The following is a 23,606-nucleotide window of genomic DNA, read 5'->3' as shown; positions in this document are numbered from 1 at the left end:
ATTCATCTTCTGATGAGAAGCGTTTAGTTTCGAAATGCCATGGCCTAAACAAGTGTTTTCTTAAATTTTCCATAAACTTTGCCTTATTGTTCTGATAATATAATAAAGTTATATATAATATTTATTCCTAATCTTTCATTTAATATTGTTTTTTGCTTCCCTTGATAGTGTTGAGCTTTTCTATTTTGATAAGTTTTTTTTTGTTAAAGATTTACTTTTTGATAACATAATTATTTTATAAATTTCTCAAATTTAAACAGATTAAAAAGTAATCTGTAAGAAAGCAGAAATTTGTAGCTTTAGCAAATTCATTTAATACTAGCGGGACCTGTGGAAATTCCACAGGAGACTCATTCATATGTAATATATTGATGTCGGCATTCTGTAGATGTTCAGTGTAAATCGAGACGCTCTGATATTATTGTAGGCTTTTTGTTAAAACTGCAAAAGTATCTAAGCCAGCACGAACGCCCGGCAAAGGCCGGTCGTAAAGTACACTTAAATATATTTTAATTCTTGCAGATTTCGTATATATTATTATAGAGTTAATGTTCTATCGATTTTTATATATTATAAAGTTGCGATTTCAAAAATAAAATATATCCATATAACGTGGGTGCATTAGCTTGAATCGAAACCGAAATAAAAACTTATGAAAAATTATATATATATATATATATATATATATAACTCGAGTTCCTTCAGCCATAATCGAAACCGAAACCAAAACTTATGAAGAATTCTTGGTAAAATTGTAAAATTGTTTATAACAAGAAATGGAAATACATAACAATTAAACGACCCGAATGTAAGTGTGACACAGAAAATAACACACGCTATCGTATATATATATATATATATATATATATATATATATATATATATATATATATATATATATATAATTGTGGCCAATGTTAGGTTTAAATTGTGAAACTCAATACGAACGATCATCATTCTGTGTAAGTGTGTTTGGCATCGACTTAAGAATGGTAATATCATAGATAATACGAGGATTCAGAATTGACCTTATTAAGAAGAATACGTTAAATGGAACCACTTGTCACTACTACCTTCGGGGGAGGAGGGGGGGCTGATTGTACAACAGTTCAGAAATGAGATTATTGCATGCAATATATATTGTAACGTGTTCCATGTGACTTAAAGGGAAGATTTGTATTCTTAAGATGAAGAAAGCAATATCAATGGATACGAAAATGTGGGGAATGCATACACGCTCGTGCGCGCGCGCGCACACACACACACACACACACACACACACACATATATGGAAAAAAGCATTGCAATGACATATTTGAAGAAAGAGAGAGAGATTTAAAAGGTATAAAAAGGTGAGGAGAGAAAAAGATAAAAAAAAGAAGGGGAGGAAAAAGAGAGATTAGAAAAGATGTAAAGAGAACGAGAGATTTAGACAGATGGAGAAGAAAAAAAATAAGAGGAGAGTTGGAAAAGATTTTTTTTTTTTAATTAAACATAAAGAGATTCAATGATAAAGAGTCAGAGAGAGAGAGAAAGAGGGGGGGACTATAAAGTTGACAAGAAGGGTCTTGCGAAATTTTTTTATTTTGATTTCAAATGATGTATTTTCATATAAGTTTTCGTTATACTACCTTTACTTTATATATCATTTTAAAGATCGTTTTTTCGCTCTATTTAATCGTTTAAATTACAATCGTTTTGAAACAATTATGTCTTTTTTGCAGAACGTTGAATACAAAATGGACAAAAACAAATTCGCACAATTTTCTTATTTCAATTCAAGCTAGACCGAAAAGCTGGTGAAACACCTCGCGATATCAACAAACGTTTGGCCCAAGAACGACTACTGGACGCATAGCACACTGATGAGCGATAAAAAGTTACTATCGATAGTGAAGAAATCTGGGCTGTCAATGCTGTTGTGCCTCAACTTTTTATTCAAGGCCCAACCCTCTTCCAATTTGTCGATGATTTCAATCACATTTAGTGACACATTTTGAACATCTTTTTTGCAAGGTCTTTTTCATTATCTCTCTTCTGACCTGGTGCAATGGGCTAGAAGTGCACACCTCCCCACCCAACCCTGACACTACTAAATGGCTGAGGGGTTACAAAAACAAAATTTCTAAATTAATGATCACAATCTCTCTCTCTCTCTCTCTCTCTTTATCTCTTTTCTGTAGAGCAATGGGGAAAAAGTGGCTGGTTACTATTATCACATCTAAAACCAAGCTTCTCTACTTTCACTACCAATGCTCGGATCCTTACTTTGTCCTAATTGAAGTAATAGCTTTTTCCTTGAAGAAGCCTCCTGCTCTAATAAGCTTATGGATCTGACCATCACACAATTTCACCAATTTCGAAGACAATAAAAGTATGGGAGGGTAGAAGATTTGTCGATCCTCATTCAATGCCAGACAACGTTGGGCCTCTCTGCTAACATATATATATATATATATATATATATATATATATATATATATATTATATATATATATATACTAGCCTGGATGCCCGGCGTTGCTCGAGTGTTTGGAGGTGTGTGTTGAGCAAAAGTAAAAAGTTTTTTAAAAAGTGGTAGTAGACAGACAGGCTCGACCCCATACCACGAAGGAGGAAAAGAATGTGAAAAAAAAAACGTGACCCCTTTGCCGCTGCGTTAATCGCCAAATTGGAAGTAGCAAAGGTTTAAATTAAGGCTAGTCAATCGAAAAGAGGGGGATGACTTAAAAAAATAGCGGCAAAGAATGCGGCCCCTTCTTGTAGAAAAGTGCCCAGTTGAGGGTGAAGAAATTAATACTTTGAGCCAATTTTTGGATATTTGTCGTCCGAAGGCTCAAGCTTCAAAACAATACTAATCTTGTGAAAATCCGTCGCTTCTATCGAAAGTTTTAGGCAGACAAACAAAAATACATACGTACATTTAAACAGACAGGTAAGATTTATATAATAGACTAGCAGGGGTACCGGGCATTGCCCGGGTGTTTCGAGGTGTGTGTGCTCTTAAATCAAAAAGAAACACGGGGTGGGGGGTTAAAAAAACGTTTAGGTAGGTAAGTAGGAACAAACCCGAAGCCTTGAGACGAAGTTGGAAAATAAAATGTGAAAAAAACATGACACGTTAACCGCTCGGCCAGCAAGAATGAGTTACTGAAAGACGTTTGAATTTATTTAAGTAAGAAGAGAATTGACAGGTGCCTGCACTTAATGACTTAATGAGGTCAAGTGGAAGTCGTAGAGTAAACATTTTGTGCGAGCGTTACGATGATGTAAACAATAGCTTTTCAGCAGTTAACATTTTCTGTGGGACAGTTTTTAATAAGGTCAATAACCCGGTTTGTTTGTTTTTACCCAACTTTAGAGAAAACCAGCTCCCTCATTTAGTGTCTCGAAATGAAAGCAACCGTCTGATATGACGGTGATAAGCCAACATTGACCAAATGCTACATGGCTTTCTGGAGACCACTGGCCGTGGGCCAGGGATTCAAATCGAATTTCGCTTTTTTTATACCCAAAAACGAAAGCAACACGCAGCGATCCAAAACTGTAGAATATTTAACATTTCAAAGTCGGGCAAATTAAATAGACAGGCGACGCCCGTTGTTAACTCGTAGAAAATATCATTTAGACAGCATATAAAAAGTTTTAAGAATGAGCGACCCCCTCCCGACCCCCCGACCCCGCGGACATACATAAAAAGCGAACATACATACACACAAATTTTCGCTTATATATATATATATAGATGTATAAAGAGAATGTCATCAAGCCAGACATTGTTATATGGAACCAGACTGAAAGGACTATGTTTATTATTGATGTAATCATTCCAAAATGACTATGGCCTTTATAGAGCTGAACGGAAAAGATATATCAGGACTTCAGAAATGACTTTACAATGACATTGTGAAAGAAATAAACATTGTACAGGTTGTAGTAGGAGCCATGAAAAAATAAATCTTAAATACTTATATTTATATTAATATAATCATTGCTTATAATAATATAATAATTGCTAATAATAATATAATAATTGCTAATAATAATATAATCATTACTTATAATAATATAATCATTACTTATAATAATATAATCATTACTTATAATAATATAATCATTACTTATAATAATATAATTATTACTATTATTATTATTAATTATTTTTAAAAGGGAATATTTTACGTTACACCGGCAAGGGAGATAAAATTTTAGCAAATCATTTCTTCTTCAAAGAACAGATCTATCATAACCTGGTGATATAGCTTCGTGTTAGAGCATTCGACCACAGAACGAATGATTCCCTGTTCAATCCCGGGTGTACCTCACCATTTTATTTTTATTTTTTTCTTATTAAGGAGTTCAATTTACAATAAAAGAAGAGGGATCATTTTAAAATCACTGCAAATCATTTATTCGTTTGCATATTTTAAAACTAAACATTAATCAGAAGTGACTTTTCAGGGCATTCATCGTCAATCCCAAATATCAGCTGACGTGCTATTGTAAACAAACACAGACGGAATTTAATGAACGACATTATCATTAATATTGTTTATTTTTGCAAATTATTCCACTAGGCAAGTTATTCCTAATAATATATAACAATCAATAGAGAATTGATTCTATAATAATACATATGCAATCTACATAAATCAAAATATCATGTTTAAGCGTATTGTATAACAGGGCAATGCTGGCTGCTAGCTATATATATAAACGAGTACACAAAGACATAGAAAAAAATTTAACATTGATATGTGTAGAGAAATCAATATTCTGTTTGATTTTAATCCTTACATTCTATTTTTACGCCCGCCCGCCTGTGTGTGTGTGTGTGTGTGTGTGTGTGTGTGTGTAAGTATGCATAAAGATGTAGAAATAACAGAGTTAATGCTCTTGGTGCATCGTTGACTTTCTGGGAAAGATGGGCCTTTTTTAGCCTTTGTAATGGTATTCATGTTAGGAAAAAGAAAAATGATGCAACACCTATTTTTAATACCGATTCACGCAATTGGACCAATATTAGTGCAAGTAACTGCAGTGTTGTACAAGCTGGCAGAGAGGCTTGACTTTCTACACGCCCAACACTTTTATTGTCACCAAAATCGGTCAAATCACTCGTTTTTTAATCAAATGGATTCATTGTTACTCTAATCAGGGATCCACCACAGTGCACCAAGAGAAAGCTTCATTTTTTTTTTTTTTCAATTTTGCCCCATTTAGCAGCTATTTTTATGAAACCATTGTTGCTCTCCATAGACTTTGCTAGGAATGGTCATGCTTACCTAACAAGTCAACAACTGTTAGGTTGATAAAAATAAATTACAGAAATATATTAGATAAAAATAATATTGGAATTGATTTTCAGAAAACAATGCAAATCAATAACGTATTGATAACTGCAGGAAATGTGCATTAATGTCTTGTTTTTCCCAATTGAGATAAAATTGGCAGCAAATATTGGAACTTGTTTGGCAAATTAAAACATAATTTGCATTATTGAATTAACAGTTGCGTTTGAAGAAAATATTGATGAGGAATATCAATGAATATGGATGAAATACAAGCAGTTTTCGTTGCTGGCACATAAAATCTTTTCATGATATATAATGACAAATTTTTTTTTTATGATTATATAATGACAAATTTTTTTTATGATTATATAATGACAAATTTTTTTCCATGATATATAATGACAAATTTTTTTCCATGATATATAATGACAAATTTTTTTCCATGATATATAATGACAATTTTTTTTTCATGATATATAATGACAAATTTTTTTCCATGATATATAATGACAAATTTTTTTTCTTGATATATAATGACAAATTTTTTTCCATGATATATAATGACAAATTTTTTTCCATGATATATAATGACAAATTTTTTTCCATGATATATAATGACAAATTTTTTTTCTTGATATATAATGACAAATTTTTTTTCTTGATATATAATGACAAATTTTTTTCCATGATATATAATGACAAATTTTTTTTCTTGATATATAATGACAAATTTTTTTCCATGATATATAATGACAAATTTTTTTCCATGATATATAATGACAAATTTTTTTCCATGATATATAATGACAAATTTTTTTCCATGATATATAATGACAAATTTTTTTTCTTGATATATAATGACAAATTTTTTTCCATGATATATAATGACAAATTTTTTTCCATGATATATAATGACAAATTTTTTTCCATGATATATAATGACAAATTTTTTTCCATGATATATAATGACAAATTTTTTTCCATGATATATAATGACAAATTTTTTTCCATGATATATAATGACAAATTTTTTTCCATGATATATAATGACAAATTTTTTTCCATGATATATAATGACAAATTTTTTTCCATGATATATAATGACAAATTTTTTTCCATGATATATAATGACAAATTTTTTTTCTTGATATATAATGACAAATTTTTTTCCATGATATATAATGACAAATTTTTTTCCATGATATATAATGACAAATTTTTTTCCATGATATATAATGACAAATTTTTTTCCATGATATATAATGACAAATTTTTTTCCATGATATATAATGACAAATTTTTTTCCATGATATATAATGACAAATTTTTTTCGATGATATATAATGACAAATTTTTTTCCATGATATATAATGACAAATTTTTTTCCATGATATATAATGACAAATTTTTTTCCATGATATATAATGACAAATTTTTTTCCATGATATATAATGACAAATTTTTTTCCATGATATATAATGACAAATTTTTTTCCATGATATATAATGACAAATTTTTTTCGATGATATATAATGACAAATTTTTTTCCATGATATATAATGACAAATTTTTTTCCATGATATATAATGACAAATTTTTTTCCATGATATATAATGACAAATTTTTTTCGATGATATATAATGACAAATTTTTTTCGATGATATATAATGACAAATTTTTTTCCATGATATATAATGACAAATTTTTTTCCATGATATATAATGACAAATTTTTTTCCATGATATATAATGACAAATTTTTTTCCATGATATATAATGACAAATTTTTTTCCATGATATATAATGACAAATTTTTTTCCATGATATATAATGACAAATTTTTTTCCATGATATATAATGACAAATTTTTTTCCATGATATATAATGACAAATTTTTTTCCATGATATATAATGACAAATTTTTTTCCATGATATATAATGACAAATTTTTTTCCATGATATATAATGACAAATTTTTTTCCATGATATATAATGACAAATTTTTTTCCATGATATATAATGACAAATTTTTTTCCATGATATATAATGACAAATTTTTTTCGATGATATATAATGACAAATTTTTTTCCATGATATATAATGACAAATTTTTTTCCATGATATATAATGACAAATTTTTTTCCATGATATATAATGACAAATTTTTTTCCATGATATATAATGACAAATTTTTTTCCATGATATATAATGACAAATTTTTTTCCATGATATATAATGACAAATTTTTTTCCATGATATATAATGACAAATTTTTTTCCATGATATATAATGACAAATTTTTTTCCATGATATATAATGACAAATTTTTTTCCATGATATATAATGACAAATTTTTTTCCATGATATATAATGACAAATTTTTTTCCATGATATATAATGACAAATTTTTTCCATGATATATAATGACAAATTTTTTTCCATGATATATAATGACAAATTTTTTTCCATGATATATAATGACAAATTTTTTTCCATGATATATAATGACAAATTTTTTTCCATGATATATAATGACAAATTTTTTTCCATGATATATAATGACAAATTTTTTTCCATGATATATAATGACAAATTTTTTTCCATGATATATAATGACAAATTTTTTTCCATGATATATAATGACAAATTTTTTTCCATGATATATAATGACAAATTTTTTTCCATGATATATAATGACAAATTTTTTTCCATGATATATAATGACAAATTTTTTTCCATGATATATAATGACAAATTTTTTTCCATGATATATAATGACAAATTTTTTTCCATGATATATAATGACAAATTTTTTTCCATGATATATAATGACAAATTTTTTTCCATGATATATAATGACAAATTTTTTTTCTTGATATATAATGACAAATTTTTTTCCATGATATATAATGACAAATTTTTTTCCATGATATATAATGACAAATTTTTTTCCATGATATATAATGACAAATTTTTTTCCATGATATATAATGACAAATTTTTTTTCTTGATATATAATGACAAATTTTTTTCCATGATATATAATGACAAATTTTTTTTCATGATATATAATAAGAAATTTTTTTTCATTATATATAATAAGAAATTTTTTTTCATGATATATAATAAGAAATTTTTTTTCATGATATATAATGACAAATTCAGTGTTCACTGCTCCAAAACCGGATTTGAACTCCTGAGGATAACATGTTAATGTTGAAATGTTTGTCAGTCCATGTAGCTGCCATATAATATATATGATTACTTCATTTAATCACATAAATTAATATACAAAGATATAATTTTATGCGTAAATTTTTCAGTATTTACTTTGACAGAGCAGAAGTTCAAGTGCAACGTGAACCGACATCTTGCTGCCCAACTCCCTACACATAGGTAGAGCTAGGTAGCAAGTTATGAAAATATACATGGCAATTCAGCTACACAGAATATTCCACATTTCATAAACCTGACGAATTCTCACTAGAATGAAATGCAGGATATTCACACGAATTCTCACTAGAATGAAACAGAATATTCTACGTTTCATAAGCCTGATGAATTCTCACTAGAATGAAACGCGGAATATTCTGTGTAGCTTAATTACCATGTATATATTTTCATAACTTACTACTTACATATACGTATATATATATATATATATATATATATATATATATATATATATATATATATATGTGTGTGTGTGTGTGTGTGTGTGTCTGTGTGGATATGTTCTCTCTGTGAAAAGCGCTGTTAAATGAAAATTCAAAATGTAAGTTTAGTAAGCCAATTCAATGCAGATTTTTTTAAATTGAAACATTTGTTTATAAACCAAAGAACTTTTCGATGTAATTTTTAATTTTATTTTTATCCCTTGTCTTTTCTAAGTGACACCATACCACGAGGAATAAATAAGATTTTTTAAAATCTGTGTATCCTGATGACGAAATTACGTTGAAATGTACTTTAATTTATAAACAAATAAATGTTTGTTTATTTTTTAAAAAATCTGCGTGAATTGACTCACTGAACTTACATTTTTTAATTTTATATAGAAGTGTTTATTTATGTGTGTGGATACTCAACGAATTTTTAATCTACATACTTGAAGTTTTGTACATAAGGTAATCAGACTTGTGGAAAACTTTTTAATCAGTTTCCGTCTGGAAAAAAGGGGGTCAAAATTGAAAAATTGGTACTTGGGGGGGGGGTCATCGGATTTTTATTTGTCAACTATTTTATGACTGCACATGCATGTATCATTCACATTATGTTAAGAATAAGGTTTAAAAACACTTTTTAAAGACCATGTCAAGCTAGACTAATGGTTATCCTACTTGACTCACTGTCTTTAGGTTTTAGTTTCGATCTCAGTTCAAATTTTTTTATGCTTACAAGAAGTGAACTATTTAGAGAAAAACATAATCGCATGCACATGGTTCAGTTTCATTCTGTTTTTTTTTTTATTTCATTTTTTTTTTCAACGCCGAGTACATCTAGTGTATATATATATATATATATAAAAAATCATATACACATATCAATTTTATATTGCAATTATGAAGGAAAGACATGTTTTGATATTCATGATGAAAAAAAAAATTGGGAAGTCAGCTGACTGGTTTCGCCCTCACTCTTTGTTGTTGTTAAAGGAGTCACAACTATAAGGTGAAAGAGTCCTGGGTTCACTGTAAGCGGTTATACTACGAATGTACTCTCTGCTTGAAAGTAAAAATGTCTAGCATTAAATAAGCCAGATGAATCCATATTGTCAAAGGATATAGGGGTGTTAACTACCCCAGAACACCTCCTTCCAAAGATTTATTTCCCCGAAATACCCCTATAGTTTTTCTTTCACAGGTTGATCTCCAAGGGAGTTCAATTTTTTTTTTCTTCCAGAACGACATATTTGGCTTCTTTCCTTATATCGTCCAGCGTAACAGGGAGTTTTTTCACAGTGTTGAATAGGATCGAACTATAATCTCTCTCTGATCACAATGATGCAATCACCAAATCTTCAAGTGGTTCACCATTCCTTGATATTATTAACCAGAATAGGCCGTTTGCATGTCTTAACTTCTTTGATGGAAAGAACTTCATATTAAAGTCATAATTCAATAGGATTGTTCTCCATCTTTGGAGTCTGTTTGCCGTATGTGTAGGCAACCCGTTCTTTGAGGCAAAGATGGAGATCAGCAATTGTGATTCGTTTGAAATGTCGTCCATGCAGGATTCTGTGGAATTTTGTTACTGTGAAAATGATACTTAAGGATTCTTTCTCTATCTGGGAATAATTTTTTTTTTTAATTACATTTTCACCCCAAACAAGGCACATTGCAACTTGGATGTAGGGGCTACTATCAGGGACATAAGCTACAGGGGTAGTATGTAGGGAGTTGGGTAGCAAGATGTCGGTTCACGTTGCACTTGAACTTCTGCATGTCAGTATAGTTCGGGAAGCAGGAACTCGGAAGGGAATTCCAAAGTCTAGCGGTTCTGGGGAAAAAACTACTGGAGTAGAAGATCTAGGGATTTCCACTGTTTCGCGGTGGGATTTAGTTGCTGGGCGGGTTTGGCGGGGGTATTTATGTCAAGGGGGTACAAGTGCTTTCAGTTCGTCGGAGCATTCACCATTAAAGTACTTGTAGAACAGGCAGAACGATGCTACATTTCAGCGATGGGACAGAAGCTGAAACTTAGATGACAGTTCATCGCCTATCAGATTGGCGGCTCTCTTTTGAACTTCTAGTAGTGAGAGACTAGTAGCAGATGCACCATCCCAAATATGACAACGATACTCCATACATGGGCGAATGGTGGCCTTATAGAGGTACAGGATACATTCGGGTGTTAGTAGTTTTCTAGCACGATAGAGAGAACCTACCTTTTTCGCAGCAGTCCTAGCAATGCTCTCAATGTAATTTTTCCAACTCATGTTTCCTGTGAACGTTATGCTGAGGAATTTAAAAGATGCACTTTCAGATAAAGAGTCTTTGGCCATTGCTATTGGTGGTAGAGAAGGTTTCTTGTAGTTATTGAAGGAAACAAGCTTAGTCTTGGCAGCATTGAATGTGACCATCCATTTTTGTCTCCATTCCACTATAGATTGGAGGTCATTCTCTAGTGTTTCTGTCATTTCTTTAGATATGTGTTCATTTGTTTTCCTGTTGTGTCTGTTATAGATCGTGGTGTCATCAACATACATACCCATCTCAAAGACAATTTAGTCAGGAAGGTCATTTATGAATATTAGGAATAATAGAGGTCCAAGGATAGACTCCTGAGTCACTCCCGCATTTATATCATATTGTTTAGATGTACGACCATCGAGGACAACCTGGATTTTTCTCTTATCTAAGAAGGATTCTTCCAGTGATACCATATGATCTGATTTACCTGAGAAGACTTTCATGTCATATCCTGTCAAAAGCCTTACATATATCTAGAGCTACCGCACGATGCTCCTCGGCTTTGTCAAGTGAATGGTATATGCACGCTGAGATTACAGTTAGGATGTCTGCTGTGGAACGGGCTTGCCTAAATCCATATTGTTGGTCGGTCAGAAGTGTAGCATCTGTAAAGTGATGGACTAGAGCTTGGCTAATTATGGACTCAAATATTTTGGCAAAAAGTGGGAGGAGGCTAATGGGGCGGTAATTTACTAGGTCAGTTCTTTCGCCAGAATTCTTTAAAACTGGTACCACAGAAGCAGTTTTTCAGCAGGCAGGAAAGCAAGATTCCTTTTCACAGGTAGTAGGGTTCTCAACACGTTTGGCATTTTATGAAGGACACACGTGCCAATTTCATATGTGCTTGCGTCACTTATGACAATAATGGCTAAATCTGGGTTGTAGTGTGTCAGGAATAGTTTGGATGTGAGCACTTCTTTCAGCTTTTCAAACGCCATCTTGCATTCTGTGGCCCTTGTCCTTCCTAAGTAATTCGTTTAAAGGTGCACCAATGTGTGCATGTTGGGAATGAAGGATTGATAGTAGTTCGCTAAAAAACTTTGCCATGCTGTTATATTGTGTGGCTCAGGTATACTTTTTATTGCTGTGCACCTTTCTGGATCAGGTCGTCTACCCTAAGTACTTTATTTTGTTGAGGAAAAATCAGGGCCACTCACCATCATATCAATTATCTGTTGAAAGATAGCTGGTGCAACTTTGATTCCAAAAGCTAACCTAGTAAATTTAAATAGTCCCTTCTGAGTGGAAAAACACAAACGTTTTGAGCTTTCTTCTTCAACAGGAATTTGTAAGTACACTTCAGTCAGATCTATTTTGGAGAATATTTTTCTCTCCATTTTGTTTAGTGAAAACTTCTTCAGGGCTGGGTAGTGAGTGATAATGATCCATTAGTGCTGCATTCAAACCAGTCAAGAAGTTTGCACAGCCTCTGATATCTTTAGATTTTTTCTTTACATACACAGTGGGGGCAGCCCACTTGCTGTAGTCAATTGTGGTCAGAATTCCTGTTTTAATGAGTCTGTTCAGCTCTTTGTCAATTTTTTGCATCAAGGCAAACAGTATGCTCCATTTCTTTTTGAAGACTAGGGTGACATTATCTTGTAATTTGAACTTCGCCTTCATTTTTGTACAGTGGCATAATTTATCCAAAGAAACATTGGGGAACAACTCTTTCAGGTCTTTCTTTAGTTTTTCAGCTTCAGCTGTAAAGTTTATCCACTTTTTAACAAAAAATCGCTAATGGGTGAAGTCTCAAAGTTCAAATTTTGAGATCCAGTTTGTACCTGAAAGATTATTAGTGTTTTTTAACAAACATCTTGAGTTTCAGTGTTTTTCCTTCAACATTATGTTAGCAGTAACCTCACTGTCGAATCTTATTCTTTCTCCAGTTACTGAACAAGCAACTTCTTTGATTCTCGTCATCCTCGGTTTTCAAATTTTGCACAAAGTATGGTGATTTATAATGGACAAATTTGAACCACTGTCAAGTTGAAGTCTAACATCCTCGTCTCTGATTTTTACCATAATGTACTACCATGCATTTTCATCCTCAACTTGTTCTCATTGCTTTTACATAGATACTGTGGGGTCCTTTTGGTCTGCAATGTGAGACTGTGTCCATTGCGTCTGCACAGATCACATTTCCAGAACCAGTATGGACAATCGTTCTGCCAATGAATTTCTCCAAATCTTTTGCATGGGTAACAAGGCTATTCCAACTTATTTTGAGATTTTTCCAGAAAGTTAGTTTTGGCTTTCACCAATAGGAGAGTAAGATTTTTTGTTACATCATATTCTTCTAATGTGTGCCTCTTCTATATTGTTGGCCGTCAACGAGGATAGTCCAAAGTGATCACAGCGTCTATTTACGTCTGAAGCAAATGTGGTGTAATCTTGGCCTTTGTGAGTCACGTTGATACATTTCCATCTTTTATGAAATAAGCTGGTTTTTGGACAGTATAATTCCAAAGATTTCACTGCCTCGTCGAAAGAAAATTCGCTCTTCTATTTTGAGATGATGTAGTCCACGGACTTATTATGTTCTGCAGCTCTTAATTTTTGTAATAAAAACGAACCTTCATCTGCTCACTCCATGACTTGCAATCTATTCTAAATATGTCACCAAATCTGCGAAAGTAGGCTTCAAAAGTCAAATCCTTTTCAGAAATGTAGTAAAATGTTTCTAATGCTGACAAAATCACTGTTTGAGAAAAAACATTCTGGTTAAACTCGTTACTGTCTTTATTTGCTATTATTTGAGTTAATAGTTCCAATTTTTTCTCTGCTTATCCAGTATTTTTTCATTGAATTCCTATCTTTCCTCTCTTCATTTTCTCTCTATTTCTCGCTATTTAATTCCTTCCGCATCTTACTCTGATTTTCTTTGACGAACTTCATCAGCTCCAGTTGTCTTTCATCATTTTCTTTCTGTCTTTCCATATTTTGTTTCTGCAACTCTAACGTCTGATTTTGCTGTAGACACATCATTTCAACAAGTTGCTTCGAAAGCTCTTCCATTTTAAAAAATAAAAAAAATAGAATCACAAGACAAATCAGGGCCTAATAAATAAAGTTAAAAAAATAAGTCTGTACTTTTTAGAGAAACAGAAAAACCGCGATCAGAAAAAGTAGGCAAAATAATATTCACAAATTTTCCACAAAAAAAGTCCAGAAAGAATTTTGAGTTAAGAAAAATTTAGAATAAAAAACGAATTGGAATCCCTTTTCTTAGCAAAAATCCAGTCGATCATTTGAGTTATCCTGAATTTTCGTAATGGAGTGAATGCGGTTTCAATCCTTCATAGAGTTAATATACTTTTTTTTTTCTCGTTTTACAGAGAAAAAAAGTCATACAGATTATCGACAGAATTTTTAAGATTACAGTTATTAAATTTTTTTTCTACTCACGGTTTTTGAAAAAGAAACTTTCCCAAGGTCAGTTTTCGTCTCATTGAAAAACTGTTGTGGAGCAAATTTTTGTATTTTCAAAGAAGGCAGTAAAAATACGAGTTTGTTGACTAAAAGTCGTTTATCCAAAAGAGATCTTTGTGTGGCCTTTTTTTGAAATCCTTTAATCGTTAATTTTGTGGTTCAGTTTAAGGGGTCACAATTACAAGGTGAAAAGGTCCTGGGGTTCATCGCAAGCGGTTAAACTATGAATGTACTCTCTGCTTGAAGGTAGAACTGTTTGGCATTATATAAGCCGGATGAATCCATATTGCGCATAGATATAAAAGGTGTTAATTATCCCAGGACACTTTTCTAGAGCTGTATCGAGGAATTTATTTTATTTTTAAAAGCAAAAGGAGCCCAAGAAGGAAAATGTTATATTGCATGTTTTTAAATTAAAAGCAAAATGTATGTAATAATAAACAGCTCCAATCATAATTGTAAGAGTGTAGCCATTTTGACGACATAAATTGACTATTATGGTGGCCTGGGATTCTGAGTTTGACACGCCTGTCATAGGATATTTGTTCAAGGCTGATTTGGAACAATTCCTTCAACTAATGACATAAAGATCAGTTTGCTGGCCTAAGAAAAGAATTCTTACAGATATGATCTTCATTGCGAATTCTATACAATGAATACTTAATAGACTTTTTCTGATTTTTAACTAAATAGTAATGCTACCTTATTCTTAGTTTAAGTGCTTGTCAAGAAGCAAAGGTTATATGACTTTGTAATAAGGAAATCAATACTTCATGCGCCAAGTGATTTTGCTATGTCATGCAATGCAAACATCACATACAACGTAATTGAAGCCGACATCGCGTGTTACACGTTTCTATTCTTAGGTTCACTGTATTTTATAAAATTGATTGCTAATTGCAATAAGTGCAGATTAAATAATGCTCAAATCTATATTAATAAAACTGAATGCGTGCACTAAATGGCAGAAAATATGACAATGGTTGGGACTATGATCGCAAGAAAAATCACTATATTGGTAAGCTTGGTTTTGTTGTTTTGTTTGATGGCATACGAAAAAGGATTCTTACAGGTATGATCTTTATATCATGTAATATAATAGCAAAGATGAGGATAGTAGTCCAACTACTGCAACTAATATTGTATTAATCCTTTTTGGATTATTTAATGCTAAATCCAATATTTTTGAAAAAAAAAGTTTTTAGCTTTCAAGCTTTTTGTAAATCTTCAAATATTTATTCATGGTGTTTGGTTTGGTTGTTTTGTTTTACAGTATATCAACCCTTTTTATATTACTTAATGCCGAATCCTACAATTTTGGAAAACTTTTTTCTTCAAGTTTTTTATATCTTCAAATATTTATTCAATTTAGTTTAGTTTGGTTGTAAAGTTGTTTTTCTTGTTGGTTTTGCAGAACATGATTGAGTTTTACAAACGGAGAGAAGCAAATAATAACATCAATGTTTGGTGCATTTAAGTCAGGAAGCCAATATCTTCAGACGGCCTGATTCTATAGCACCCGAGAAGTCGGAGGTTACATTGATAGAAATGGATACGTATGCATCTTTTGAGCTGGATTTTTGTAACGGTGCAGGTGCAAACAACTGCTGACAAGAAACAATGGAAAAAGTGTGGTGTAAATGAAGAAAAAAGAAACAAGAACGACCGACCGCGTTTTTGTGTGGCTTACCTCGTGTTCATAATGAAGAAGAAAGAAACAAAAATGGCTGCCCTGTTTCTTTATATGCCTACAGGGTGACCACGAGGTATGCAAATGAGATGCTCCTGATTGGAGATAAAAGAGGAGTGATTTGGGGAAGGAAGGCATTCTGAAGTTAGATTGCGAGCAGAGAAGTTGTATTTGTAGAAGAGAAAAGTCGGATTCGGGGAGAGAAAAGCTAAAGTTGCAGAAGTTCGTTTTGGAGTGGAGAGAAGACGCGTCAAGTGGTAACCAGAAAGTGAAAGTTCGGACAGCAGTGTCACGCAAGCGACAAAAAGTGCAACAACGATCGCAGACGACACGACCGAGAGCTTTTGAGAACCGCCAGCAAAAATAAATAAACACTAACACAAATTATTTTGTTAAAATTGTTTTACTTTTAAAGTAGTTTTATAATATTTTTTTTGAGGATGGAGGGGATTTCTTTGGTGAAAGATATTTTATTTTAACTTTGACAATAACAGAAATGTAATATAACAGCCCATATGTGTATAGTAGACCAACAACGGCAACTAATACAGAGTATGATTGGCAAAAGATCACACAGGACAATTTGCTGATAAAAATAGAAAGACTGAATGTGCCAATCCTCTTCATTGTAGACAAGACGTGTTACAATTTATATCAGGAAGGTGCACTTCAACCACCTTCCTGCAGGTCTTCAATAGAAATAGATGAAGGGATCAACATCTGCTAAAAAAGATTACTGACATAGCATTTCCTTAAGTAGCCAAAAGGAGAATTTTGAAAAATGTCATTCCGATGATTTGTAACATTTAAGAAAAAAACAAAACGTCAGCAGATTAGACTTTCAAGACGTTATGAATTTTAAGCTCACTTGATGATCTTTAATGCAAGAAAGTACTTGGTAAAATTCAGTTATAATGTTACACTCTTCTGGACGTTGAAGGTTCAATCCTCAGTGTGGGCGACACTCAAAATACAATTGCAAATTACTGAGGACTTTAGTCATGGCTGACAGAATGAGAGCATGTTATTCCTGTGGATTAAGTAAAGGGCTTCATTTAAAGTGCCTGGGCAGCCCTGTCGGCATTCCCTAGTGAGGGCGCCTCAGGCGATTAGCAATAAACTAATCCCATCCACAAAGAGAGAAGACAAGGCCTGGGAAGATGGACCTCCTAGAATTGTCCAGAACTAAAGTCCCACTGCAAAATCAACAGGGACTGGATCATTACAAGAATGGTCTAATCTCTGTTGATTTTGGGGAGTGGGTGGGTGAGAATAAGAATCCCTAGCCGAGTAAGCATGTATAAAAACAGCAAAAGTACCAACAACTACAACAGCGGACATCATCACAGATATACACAAAAAAATAACTTTCGAGATCCCGACTATGCAGGAGACAAAATAAAGATGGTGGATAGATCTGCTTTTAATGTGGATATTCGGCAACATGTACAATGTGTCCCGCCAAGAGACAGGAGTGTAGGAACTGCCTTAACAAGGAATCATTTCGTTCAGTTCTGAACTTTCAAGCCAATCTACAAACAGAATACTAAAATAACAGAATACAAGTCGGAATCGACCAAAGATAGCGATTGGACGAGATGGACACAAATACAAATCTACGAGTAAAATGCAAAGAAAAAGATCTCTCGCATTAAAATGCAATCAAAGCCCTCGAACTGAAGAACGATCAAGACATGGTGAATTTACAAAATGCATTTGAGTGCAAAGACAACGAGATTGAATCCGAATATGAAAAATGGATAAAAGCCTGACAGGGCGAACTCTAGATGAAATGTAAATTTGAAATGCATAAAATTGAAGAGCAAAAGATATAAACATTTTCTGAAGTCGTTCATCAAGGATTACTACAATGATCAACTTTGGTTTGATTAAAGTTCTTAATAGGTTGATATGAAGAAAGAAGAACGACTGGAAAAAGAAATGGCTAATCTTAGGGCACTATTCCTTGCTCAGGATTACTCCACTTACCCTTGATCCTTCACCTTATAATGCAGAGTGTTTAGCAAGGTAGCCATCAAGTATCATTTTTAAGTTTTTGCTATAATTTAACTTGGGATTGAACTCTGTTCTCACAGCTGATAAGCTGGCACTTACCATTATGCAAAATGGGCTGATAAAGTTATTAAAAAAAAAAAAATTACGAATAAGCGTAAGTTCAAGTAGTAACAACCTCCCCCCAAAAAAAAACATTTTCTAAACTTACCACAAACTCTAAGTCTGAATGGACAGCTACTCTCCTAAAAACTTTCCTTAACCCTACCACTACCCCTAAATTTGAATGGTACCTTCTAAATCTTTCTTAACCTTATTACTAACACTAAGTCTGAGTAGCAAGCTTCCAAAGGAAAAGTTGTAAAATCACATGTAATTTTCTAAAAAAAGAAAAACAGATCCTCCCACCCCACATGTAACCCTCAAAGAAATAGACACAGTTTATTTGCCATAATAGAAAACAAACAGGTTAACTATCTTAAAACATTAGTATGGGCCAAAAATCGGTAATTTTTCCATAAATTTATACACGAAACAGACTTCCTACTTTAAATTCTAAAATAATTAAGTATGTTGTAATTCGCTTGAAGCATTGTTCATCGAATAAAAGGTGTGTTTGAAAGATTGTCAATGCAGGACTTATTCAGCCGTTGTAAATGAAAATAAAACAAATAAATACAATTCAATAGTTTAAATAAATATTCATTTACCTTACCTGATTGTAAATAGTAAATTCCTCATCTATTTTTGGTGCAACATCCATTTTCAAGAGGGAGAAAATATATGTCCACCAGAAACGACAGCATAAAGAGTGGACATATATTTTACCTCTTGAAAATGGATGTTGCATTTATTTAAATTATCGAGTTATATTTATTTATTTTATCTATTTACAACAACTGAATAATTCTTGCATTGACAAGCCTTCAAACACACCTTTTATCTAAAATAATTTTCTTTTTTGCTTTTATTCTTTGACTATGCTTTTCAGTGTGTTCACCCATAATCACCTAAAAAAAGTAAGGGGGTTGCAAAGCATGTTAATCTAAAATATTAGCAATAAACTAACCCCTTCTTAAACAAAGAAGATAAAGCCTGCAAGAGTGGACCACCTAGAATGGCACAGGACTTACCGCAATCAACAAGGAAAAGAAAGATTTCAGAAATGACCTTTACTCTTGATTTTGGTGCTGAGGGAAAATCTCGATTGAGCAGTTACACTTGTTGCCTATAAATTGGTTATCCTCTCTCCACCTACTGGTACTTCCACTGCCCTTCTTGTGTGTACCCAATGCTTGCAAATACCACATAAAATTGAGTTGCATTCGACTCTCTTTCCACAAACTGAATAAAGAGAATTTTCCTTCATATGGGCGCTTTATAACACTACAACCACTGATCATCACTTTAGTCTTGGATAAAGAAATTCACATTTGTGAAATATTTCCATCTATATAATTTTGCTAATCGCAAATGTCGACAAATAAAAACTAAGACTCTTATATAGAATTTGAAAAATGTCTGGCATGAAAGATAAAACAAGATAAGAGGAAATGTGTGCTTTCCACACTCATTAATCAAACTGTGTTTATTTTTATAAAAGAGTCTTTATTCAAATAAAATATTTTAGCTTTTGATGTGACGATTCAAGTTTTCCATTAGTTTAGGTGCACGACTGAACCATATTACTTGACTTTAAGCCTTTAAACTTTTTGATTCAAGCCTCAAGACAAAAATTACTTTATTTGCCAATTTGTAAGTTTCAAAATTATGTTTATGAACTTGTTAGATGAGGATTGATAATTCGTATTATTTGGACTACTATTCTCATCTTGAGTGTTATCTTCACGTTTCCACCGATATAACCTTTCACCTTCTTTAGGTGTATCTTGTTAAAATCAGGAATCTGCACAGCATTATGAAGAAAACTCTTTATTTAATCCTCCTTCGATCAGACGAGTAAAATTCTCAAGCAATTGTATTTTGAGCGCCACCTCTACTGAGGATTGAACCTTTAACTTCCAGAAGAATGTAACAAGAAAGTCAGGGGTTACATCACTGGTTCCCAACTACTGTGCCGCGGCACGTTAATGTGTCGTGAAATGATTACTGGTGTGCCGCAAAGAGATTATAGGTGGAAGTTACAAGTTGTTTTAGGTGGAATATTTTCCCCTCAATCAGCATTGAAGAATTTGATCAGATTTGCAATCCTTTCCTAGATTTATCGATTATCAATTTTTCCAATTTTGAGTTAAGTGAAGAGGAAGAATTAGCAAGCCTTTCCAGTGATTGTCGACTCAAATTGAAATACGTACAACTGCCATTAGATGCCTTTTGGATTTCTGTTATGGACGAATATCCAACTCTAAGTAAAAAAGCCATCATGCAGTTCTCAACTTCGTATTTATGTGAACTGGGATTTTATTACCTAAACAACATTAAAAATTAAAGCAACATGAAAAACTTAAAAACATTGAGGAAAAGTTAAGAGTATGTCTTTCTCACATTCGCCCACATATGGTTGCAGTAGTAAAGAAGCACCAGGCACAAATGTCTCATCATCATTCACCATTATTATTCCATAGCAAATACTGAATACAGGATATGTTTCCTTCATGGGAATAAAACATTTTTCATTATATGATCGTCTTTATTTTAACTAATTCATTGCAAAAATATTCACTTTTTGTGGTAGGGGTACCACGGAAATTTAAAGACGTCAATGGTGTGCCACCACGTAAAAAAGGTTGCGAACTACTGAGTTACATTGACCAAAACGTTGGGAAAATAACACAAATTATAAAAATTAGTTTTTAATTTTGAAGTGACATAATGAAAACAGAAAACATTTCATAAATTCACGTTTGTGCATATGTTATCACCTTTCACATCCATTTTTTAAAAGATGAAATACAAAACACTAATTGAAAATTAACTGGTGTTGATAGCATAAGAAAATTCCCACTATTTTTGACTTCTGAACTTCCATTTGAGTCGTCCTTCCTTTTTTATTTCATCAGATTTAATCATGGCTGACTAAAACACTCACTTAGTAGTAACATTAGCTTTGCTTTAATGAAAAAAAAAATAATTGATCAAATTATGTGATTTTTAGAATATGACATCTTTGTTTCTTTTTTTTTTTTTTTTACAGTGATCACCACTTATCAAGGCCCGGAAGCCACTTAGGGATAAGGGTTATTGCAAGTACATTACGTTAGTGTGGAAATTTGATGAAGTGTTTACTTAAGGGGGCGGTTCATTAGGAATTTGTTAACGTTGGACTTGAAGACATCCAAGTTGTAGTCAGGTGGGAAGCAGGCAGACGGAACAGAGTTCCACTGGCGTGCAGTTCTAAGAAAGAAGCTTTGTTCATGGAATCCGCGTTTTGATTTAGGCACAGATAAAGAGTGGGGGAAACTTTTGACAGTGGATTCAGCTAGACGGGTGTTTTTCGTGAAAGATTGGCGAGGGGGGACCAGAGATTGGAGTTCAGACGAGCACCTGCCATGGAAATAACGATAAAACATGGATAGGCTCGCAACGTCTCTTCTGTGAGAGAGAGGTTGCAGGGTAGAGAAAAGGGCATCCCCCACTAAGCCACGAAGTCTAGTTTCATGACTGGTATGTACATCATATAGACTTTTCTGTATTTTCTTTGCTTTTAATTGCTGCCATAAGTGCCAATCGAAATAAGCAGCATTAATTGAATAAAACTGAAGATTTTAAAGACTTCATCGACGTCATATGAAATCTGTAAAATATTTAGCAAACAACTATTGATTTCTGTCGACAAAATGATCGCTGAACGAAAATATAAATCTAGAAAATTTAACTGAAGATATTAAAGCAACCATTCTCCTTGCAATCGATTCTTTTTAGCATTCTAAACACTTCCTCATACCTAAAACTATTCTCTTTCTCTACAAAATCACTATCACACCATGTGTGGAGTACTTTCTTTTATAGTATAAATATTATTACGACATGTTTTCTTCAGAATTGACCGATTTATTTCCTGCTTCTTTTGTTGCAGGTCGTTTAACTCGTTGCTCTAGTGGTTTCCATTAATTCAGTGTTTTCATATTTCATTGACAATTTCACAACTTCTTATTCCAGTAGCTTCTTTCCAATAACTGCAAGCGTGTCGAAATCTCTTCCTGTTTACTGTTTTTATCCTACCTACACCCTTGGTCTTTTCAAAACTACGAACTAAAGGCAATAGACATCTCCTGTTTTTGTTATAATCATCTTTTGTTATTGTTAGCTCCTTACGTCAGGTGGCTTCATGCCTTGTCAGAAGCGATTTCCATTAAAAAAAAAAAATCCAAGTGTTCACCTATATATATTTACAAGCATACCTACTTTTTAATAGTGACAGAATTTTTAAAAATTGCATGAAAGATAAGCATTGTGTAGAACTTTATATTTTGTCTACAAAACTTCAGTAAGACATAAAATAATTTGAAAAATACTTGATTTTTTTTTCTTCTAAGAAACGAATGCAACCCTGGTTGCCCCAGTGAAAAGTTGAAACCCCAACCATTAGACCGGTGGGTTAGTTTTGAAAATAGCCGAAAAGGTAGGTTACTTACATGAACCATGAAGTTTTATTTTTTTGGTACTTAAAGAGAATGTGATCATGGGATTTTTCTGGGCAGTTTACATAAACCGCGAAAGGATGCCAAAATGCAGAACCAATAAAATTGCAAGAACGAACATCATTTAAGAAAACATTGGTTTATTTTATGATTGTAAAAGTAAAATACATTTTTTAAAATGTTGGATCAAAAAAGATTTTTAAGATAAAATATTTTATGACGTGTATTTTTATAAAATAAAGATATTTTTCAAATTAAGATGTTTCATCTAAACCCTTTTTTAAAATAGATTCTTTACAATGTTTATAAAAGTCCAAATAACATTCTAAATCGAACTAGGATTTTATAACACTTCTGACCATCCATACTAACTGAAGAGGCCCCAATCAAAATTGGAAAGGCGTTTCTTCAGTTTAACCAAACATTCATTTGTTACCATTAGTTTATTATGAAAAATAAAAATTAATTTTACCAAACATTCATTTGTTACCATTAGTTTATTATGAAAAATAAAAATTAATTTTACCAAACATTCATTTGTTACCATTAGTTTATTATGAAAAATAAAAATTAATTTAACCAAACATTCATTTGTTACCATTAGT

General features: G+C 32.3%; 1 protein-coding gene and 1 long non-coding RNA gene across 3 annotated transcripts in view; one reads left to right on the top strand and one right to left on the bottom strand.

Moving 5' to 3' along the window:
• LOC145241290 (uncharacterized) overlaps positions 1 to 21,041 on the top strand; it is a 38,481-nt gene extending 17,440 nt beyond the window's left edge. For both annotated transcript variants that reach the window (XR_013862533.1, XR_013862534.1), the window contains exon 2: positions 16,112 to 21,041. This is a non-coding gene — a long non-coding RNA (uncharacterized LOC145241290). The remainder of the gene's footprint in view (positions 1 to 16,111) is intronic.
• The window catches only part of LOC145241291 (regulator of G-protein signaling 7-like), a gene marked incomplete in the record, with an annotated part of 531,541 nt that overhangs the window by 312,249 nt on the left and 195,686 nt on the right, over positions 1 to 23,606 (bottom strand).

Source organism: Euprymna scolopes, chromosome 20, assembly GCF_053919585.1.
Source record: "Euprymna scolopes isolate OS-2025 chromosome 20, ASM5391958v1, whole genome shotgun sequence".
Taxonomy (NCBI): domain Eukaryota; kingdom Metazoa; phylum Mollusca; class Cephalopoda; order Sepiida; family Sepiolidae; genus Euprymna; species Euprymna scolopes.
Note: the sequence above shows the minus strand (reverse complement) of the source record. Positions and strands in the feature narration are given on the sequence as shown.